Raw genomic sequence first — 8350 nt, 5'->3', positions numbered from 1 at the left:
AAACAAAAAACCTCTCAATTGCATTCTAACATTTTACAATCTAAGGTAACGAATTTAAGTTTTTAATAGACGTCCCCCAAAACTCCATCATCTCTGTGAGCAGTCTTGTCAACATTCTTGCATTTTCAAAAATATCTTGAAATCCTTCTTTAAGAATGTTGCCTAGAATAGGACCCAACCCTGCTTTTTAATTTTTTAATACGCTTTGGTCCCATGGGGGAATCTTAATTAAAACATGAAGGGAATGGACTTCAATCAGGTTGGATTTAGATTCGACATTCATTTAAATAGAAATCTTTCACGTCTAAGCCCACCTGTTTCTTGGGTGGTGGTGGAGGGAGGTGTGGGGTTAAATTCCTGCTTTGTTTTGATTGAACAAAGTCAAGAACCTTGTTTTTTTTTACCAAGATTGGCTGTGACCTCCTAAAACCTGCTACTGTTTTTATCATTGGTTGCCAAGCTTTATTTCATCTGTAACTTTGAGGCCGTGCTTTGAAAATTTTCTTTGAAAACTTTGAAAAAATAAATGGTTGAAATATTGATTCTCAGCAGCTCACTATAAGAATTGATCCTGTCCTTTTCTTTTAATGTGGAGAAATTCTTACTGCTATCAGTAGGAGGTTGGCACTTTGATCTTCTGAACCCTTGTCCCCTTGTTGTACTACCAGTGTATACTCTGAATTTGTATTTTCTATACAAGAGGGAAGGATCGTGTACACTTTTGTGAGGTCCTTTCCCAGTCAACTTCTTTTTAAGATTAAAAAGTAAAATTTCTACAGAAACTTATTCATGTGGTGCTGACGTTCAGCACCTGAATTCTTCTTTTACTAACTCTGGGGTTTCAATGTATTTTAATCATTCCTGGCACCTTGTTGTCCATGAGTGGCTGGACCAGCATTTAATGCTCATCCTTCATTGTCCTTGCGAAGGTGGGGGTGATGTGCATTACTGAATCATCCTAATCAAATTTGTTGGAGATGGTTATAGTTTGGCATTTTGAATGTGACTTGTCTTTTGTTGGCCCTTGTCTGGATCATGGACAGGTCTTCGAGTGCTTCAGAGAACATCTCCAGGACACCCGCACCAACCAACCAACTCCACCGCCCCATGGCTGAACACTCCCACTCCACCAAGGAAATGCAGGTCCTGGGCCTCCTACACCGCCACTCCCTTACCACCTGATGCCTGGAGGAAGAACGTCTCATCTTCCGCCTCAGAACCCTTCAACTCCACGGCATCAATGTGGACTTCACTGGTTTCCTCATTTCCCCTCCCCTAACTTATCTCAGTTCAAACCTTCCAACTCGCCATCACGCTCATGACCTGTCTATCTTCCTTCCCACCTATCTACTCCACTCTCCTTTCCAACCTATCACCATTAACCCAACCCCAATCTACTTATTGCATTCTCAGCTACCTTCCCCCCAGCCCCAACCCCCTCCCATTTATCTTACCACCCCTTTGGCTCACAGCCCCATTCTTGATGAAGAGCTTTTGCCCAAAATAACGATTCTCCTGCTCCTCGGATGCTGCCTGACCTGCTATGTTTTTCCAGCACCATAAACTCGACTTTAATCTCCAGCATCTGCAGTCCTCACTTTTGCCTGCTTCAGTACCTGAGGAGTTGCGAATAGTGGTGAACATTGTGCAATCTGCAGCAAACACCCCCATTTCAGACCTTATGATGAATGAAAGTCATTGATGAAGCACCTGCAGATGGTTGGGCCTAGCTCACTACCCTGACGAACTCCTGCATAGATCTCCTGGAGCTGAGATGACTGATCACTGACATTTACAACCACCTTCATTTGAGCTGGTTATCCAACCCCAGAGAGTTTTCCCTTGATTTCCATTTACTTTGGTTTTGCTAGAACTCCTTGATGGAATACTCAATCAAATGTAGCCTTGATGTCAAGTGCATTCACTCTCATCTCATCTCTGGAATTCAACTCTTTTGCCCACTTTTGCAATGTGGTCAGGAGCTTATAGCCACAGCAGATTCCAAACTGAGAGTCAGAGAGCAGGTTATTGCTGAGCAAATGTTGTTTGTTAGCACAGTCGGTGATCTCCTTCCATCACTTTACTAATTTTCAGGAGGAGCTTGATGGGACAGTAATTAACCTGGTTGGATTTGTCCAGCATTTTTTTTTGTACGGGATATACTTGGATAATTATTCACATTGTGAGGTAAATGCCAGTTTTGCAGCTGTAATGGAACAGTTTCACTAAGTTATTGATGGAGTGCTGAGAGGACACAAAGCTCCTGTAGTATCCAATGACTGTGCAGCATTCAATAAAGCACAAAGAGCTTTTGTGATGCAGTGGTAGTGTCCCTATCTCTAAACCGGAGACTTGATTTCAAATCCCTGCTGCTCCAGAAGTGTGCAACAACATCTCTGAATAGATATATTAGAAAATATCCAGTAAAGCAGTAAAATACTGAGCTTGATGTTTTCAGCAGAATATTTTAAAACAAAATAGTCAAGAAGATATCTTTAAAATTGGTGCCCGGTTTTTGATAAGAAGACAGAAGTTAAAAATGTCCAGAATGTCCTTTAAGGAATGAAAGGTTCTTGCCTCATCTGCTTGGAGATGTTGGACTATAACCTGGTGTTGTGTGATTTTTAACTTTGCCTCATCCAGACCAACTTACAATGATGTGGTTAACTCTTCACTGCCCTACGAATGACCTTGCATTCACTCGCATCAAACCACAGATCAGGCTCAAAATAAGAATGAAACCAGACAGATTACCTGGCCAATCTAGAAACCAGAGCAACAGTAGCAAACTCAACCCTGTGGACCCTCAAAGTTCTCTTCATTAATGTCTGGGGCATATTGCCAAACTTGGCAATGCTGTCACACAGCCTGATAAAATCATAGTCATCGAATTATATCTTACAATGTCTCATAACCATCCCTATGTATGTCCTGTTTTGCTAGCAGGACAGACTCAGTAGGGGTGGTATCACGTGGGTATACAATTATGAGCAAAGTTGCCCTGGGAATCCTGGACATTGATACAGATCCCGTGCAGTCTCATAATATCGGATCAAATATAGGTATGAAAACCTCCTGCTGATAACATTAAACTTCCCATTCCACTCATGAATCAATCCTCCTCTATATTGAATATCACTGTGATAAAGCACTAAAGGTGACAAGGAGGCAGAACATATTCTAGCTTGGGGATTTCAATGTCAATCACCTTGGTAGCACCATCACTCATGGAGCTGGTCGATTCCTAATGAACTTAGCTAACAGATTGAGTCTGTGGCAGGTGCTGAAGGAAACAACAAGAGGGAAAAATAAACTTGACATTAAACTGGCCACAGATGCATCTGTCAAAGGCAGTATAAGCTGGAATGACCACTGCACAGTTCTTGTGGAGATGACGTCCTGCCTTCACAGTGGGGGCAGCCTCCACTGTCTTGTAAAGCACTACCACTGAACCAAATAGAATATACTAGAAACAGACTTGCAATCCAACAGCCGACACCCATGAGGCAATGTGAACCATCAGTTGCTGTACAATTGTACTCAGATGCAATTTTCAACCTCATGATCTGGTCCAGGAGGGGATGCACACCACAATAATAATGTCACTGAAGTGGTCATCCAGAAATTCAGTTTAATGTTTTAACTTATCATAGGAAGAGACAGTGGTGTAGTGGTAATGGCATTATAATAGCATTTCAAAAACCCAGACTACTGCTTTGCAGCAGGTAAATAGGAAGGCAAATGGTATGCTGGTCTTCATTGGAAGAGGATTTGAGTTCAGAAATTACTGCACTTAAACAGGTAATACTGGACTTGGAGTATTGTGTGCAGTTCTGGTCTCCTTACCAAAGACAGGACATACTTGCTGTAGACAGAGAGCAGTGGAGGCTCACTAGGCTGGTACTAGGGATAGCAGAACTGTTGCATCCAAAGAGATTTATTCAATTAGACCTCTGTTCACCAGAGTTTATAAGGATGAGATGAGTTCTGTTTGAAACTTATAAAATTCTAACATGGCTAGACAGACAAATGCAGGGAGGATGTTTTCCCTGGCTGGGGAGTCCAGAACCAGGTGTCACATCTCTATGCTAAATGGAGGAGGCCATTTAGCATAGAGATGAGAACCATTTCTTCATTCAGGGGATATGGAAATGTGTTGCTGGAAAAGCGCAGCAGGTCAGGCAGCATCTAGGGAACAGGAGAATCGACGTTTCGGGCATTAGCCCTTCTTCAGGAATGAGGGCTAATGCCCGAAACGTCGATTCTCCTGTTCCCTAGATGCTGCCTGACCTGCTGCGCTTTTCCAGCAACACATTTCCATCTCTGATCTCCAGCATCTGCAGACCTCACTTTCTCCTCATTCAGAGGATAGTCAACCTGTGGAATTTGCTGCCATAGAAGATTGTGGAGGCCAAATCACTGAGTATATTAAAGAAAGAGATTTATAGTATCAAGGGCATCAAGCGGTGTGGACAGAAAGCAGGAAAATGGCATTGAGAACAAGGATCAACCATGATCATATCAAATGTGAGCAAATTTGACCGAGTGAATTACTTCAGCTCCAAGTTTTTACTTTTTTCTTTCTCTATCATTGCCATCAAACCAAGGGGTCAACCCTGGTTCAGTGAGAGAATATGGGGGTATGCCAGAAGTGGCACCAGGCATGCCAAAACATCAAGCTGCAAAACAGAACTACTTGCATGCCAAACCTAAGGAGCAAGTAAGACATACAGCTAAGTGATTTCATCACCAACAGATCAATTCTAAGCTCTGTAGTCCTGCCACATCCAATAGTGTATGGCAGTGGACAATTGACTCACTGGTAGAAGAAACTCCACAAATATCCTGATCCTCAATGATGAGAGCCCATAATTTGTCACAATCTTCAGCTAAAAGTGCCAAATGGATAACTTATCTCCTCTGAGGAGCCCAACATCATAGATACAGTCTTGAGCCAATTCAGTTTGGTCCAGGTGTTGTCAAGAAATGGAGGGAAAAACTGGGCACATAGCTTTACATGATATCTGGAATTGTAGAGTTATAGTATCATCCCTTCATTTTTATTCTGCAAATGTAATAAATAGCTCAGTGTTTTATTTGCTTTGTCACCTGTCACATCAAAATGGTGCATGTTCAGTGCCAAATCTGACCTAAATCCCTGAGCTCCTCACTCTCATTTAGCGGTTAGGAAATAAGAACTCTATAAAACCATGTTTTGCCAAAGTGTTGGCTTGGTATCTGTGCCAGCCAGTTTAGTGAAAATGCCAAACATCAAGTTGTGTTGGAGAAAGTGAATCGAAAAGTGTGGCACGAGAGAAGCACAGCAGGTCAGGCAACATCCGAGGAACAGGTGAATTGATGTTTCGGGCATAGGCCCATCATCAGGAGGCACCATTCATTGATTGCAACCTTACTGGGAATCCTCTTGCAAAGATATCTACATTGAAGAAGTTCTTCCCCTCTCTCGACAATGATTTCAGTGAGTCTCTCTCTCACTGCAACCCCCAGGTTATCTCCTCTGCTCCCCAGCCCCACCTCCCTCCCATTTATCTCTTCACCCCGGAGGCTCCCTGCCTCATTCCTGATGAAGGGCTATTGCCCGAAATGTCGATTTCCCTGCTCCTCAGATGCTGTCTGACCTGCTGTGCTATTCCAGCACCACTCTAATCTTGACTCTGATCTCCTGCATCTGCAGTCCTCACTTTTGACGAGTTGATTTTAACCTTACTACAAATCCTCTTGCAAGGATGCCTACCTTAAAGAAGTTCTCTCTCTACAAGGATTTCAGTGAGTGTCTCTCTCTCTTACAGCAACCCCCAAGTTATTTCCTCTGCTTCCCAGCCCCGTCCCATTTATCTCTCCAACCCAGAGGCTCCCTGCCTCCTTCCTGATGGAGGGCTTTTGCCCGAAATGTCGATTTTCCTGCTCCTTGGATGCTGCCTGACATGCTGTGCTTTTCCAGCACCACTCAAATCTTGACATTGATATCCACAGTTTACCAGTATAATACAGTTGAACCTTATGCCCAATTTTCAGTGGACCTCCAGCCTCTATTTTCAAGTTGCATTGTAGGCTCACAATCAAAATTGTGGTAGCTTCAGTCTTTCAGTCTGGCATTATCTAGACTGAGGATGTAGAAATCGAGCAACATAATATTCACAAGGAAAACAATTCAGCAATAGGAACTTGTGAAGAGCAACACAATCAGTTGAGCTAGAAACAATCAAAGACTAAAGAAAAGAGAAATGTGGTCATGATGGAGAAAACAATCATTGAAGGAGCTGAGCTTAAAAAAAAGTTTTGAAACGGTTAAATTATTTCAGTTGCAATGCACATATAGTGGAAAGTAAACCTATTGAACTGAAACAGTTATTTTTGTAGAAGATCTGGACTGACCAGAAACCTTGTTGCAAACTGGATAAAAACTGAAAACAGAGCATATTATATTTATGGGATACAAAGCAAGTTGAGGCACCAATTAGAGAATGTACATACAATGGGAAAGGTCTAATCTTAGATTAGATTAGATTCCCCACACTGTGGAAACAGGCCCTTCAGCCCAACAAGTCCACACCAACTCTCTTAAAAGAAACACACCTGGATCCATTTCCCTCTGACTCATGCATCTAACAGTATGAGCACCTAACCCACACATCCCTGGTTATTATGTGCAATATTTAGCATGGGCAATTCACCTGACCTGCACATCTTTGGACAGAGGGAGAGACACAGACACAGGGAAAATGTGCAAACTCCACACAGTCACCCGAGGCTGGGATTAAACCTGGGTCCCTGGCGCTGTGAGGCAGCAATGCTAACCACCATGCCATACAATAAGTTTGATCATTGTAAAGGAAACTTGAAGGAAGTGTGATCCAAATATATTGGAATTTTGCATGAAGTTTGAAAGTGATTCAGTTCAATCTGAAACTTGGATATTAATAAATGCAAAGGTAACTACAACAGTATGAGGGTAACTTGGGGGTGGCATGGTGGCTCCATGGTTAGCACTGCTGCCTCACAGCACCTGGGCTGGGTTCGATTCCAACCTTGGGCTGTGTGGAATTTGCACATTTTCCCTGTGTCTACATGGGTTTCCTCCCACAATCCAAAGATGTGTAGGTTGGGGTAGATTGGCCATGCTAAGTTGCCCATAGCATTCAAGGGTGTGTACATTAGGTGCATTAGTCAGGCGTAAATGTAGAGTAATAGGGAATTGGTCTGGATGGGTTACTTTTCGGAGGGTCGGTGTGAACTTGTTGGGCCAAAGGGCCTGTTTCCACACTGTAGGGATTCTATATTGGCAATGATAGATAAAGAAACTACATGAAAAGGTGTGAGGGTGGAGAGGCAATTGTTATCATTTAAAGAATTAACAGATAGTTTACCACAAATTTAAATTCCTCTCAAGCACAAAAGCCGAGCCAGAAAAGTGACTCAAATAAGGTAAGAACAGAAGTTATCATTTGTATTAGACCAAAGGAAATGATTGTAATCTTATCAAAGGTTGTAAGCCTGAGGATTTAAAGTATTTTCAAATTCAGCAAAGGACATAGAAGAAACAGACCAAGAAAGGGAAAAGTATACATGAAAACAAAGTAGCAAAAAAAAACATGAAAACAAATGACAAAGTTTTCCATAGCAATGTCAAATGGAAAAGATTCGAACAGGCAAATGGAGGCCTAGTATTGGCAGAGACCAGGTATTTTACAAACCTGTTATAGTTTTTTTTTCTGAGGGTGTATCCAGCTGAATAGATAAGGGGGAATCTAGTGGATGTGATGCATTTAGATTTTCAGAAGGTTTTTGAAATGTCTTACACAGGAGGTTAGTAAGCACAATTAAAACACATGGAATTAGGGTTAATATGCTCGGGCTAATTAAAACAAGAGAGTAAGACTAGATGGGTCATGCTATGTCTGACAGTGTGTGAGAAGTAGGGAATTGCAAGGATTAGAGATTAAGCCTCAGATATTAACAATCTGTGTTAATGGCAAGAACATGTGGAGCAATACTTGTAATATTTCCAAGGGATTTGATGATGCAAAACTAGGTGAAAATGTGAATTGTGAGGCAGATATAAAGAGGTCTTCAGGGACTTAGACAGACTAAATGAGTGGGCAAGAACATTATGAATGGAATACAATGGAGGAAAATGTGAAGTTATCAATTTTTGTCAGAGAAATAGAAATACTAACTATATTTTAGATGGTGAGAGTTTATTAAGTATTGATGTGCAATGGGACCTGCTCATACTTATTCAGCACAAACTTAAAGTTAACATGAAGGTGCAGCATGAAGTTAGGAAACAAACAGTATTTTAGGAATTTTGAGTACAAGAGCAAAGAGA

Source organism: Chiloscyllium plagiosum, unplaced genomic scaffold, assembly GCF_037043375.1.
Source record: "Chiloscyllium plagiosum isolate Xiang-an unplaced genomic scaffold, Cpla_swu_hap1 HiC_scaffold_4, whole genome shotgun sequence".
NCBI lineage: Eukaryota > Metazoa > Chordata > Chondrichthyes > Orectolobiformes > Hemiscylliidae > Chiloscyllium > Chiloscyllium plagiosum.
Note: the sequence above shows the minus strand (reverse complement) of the source record.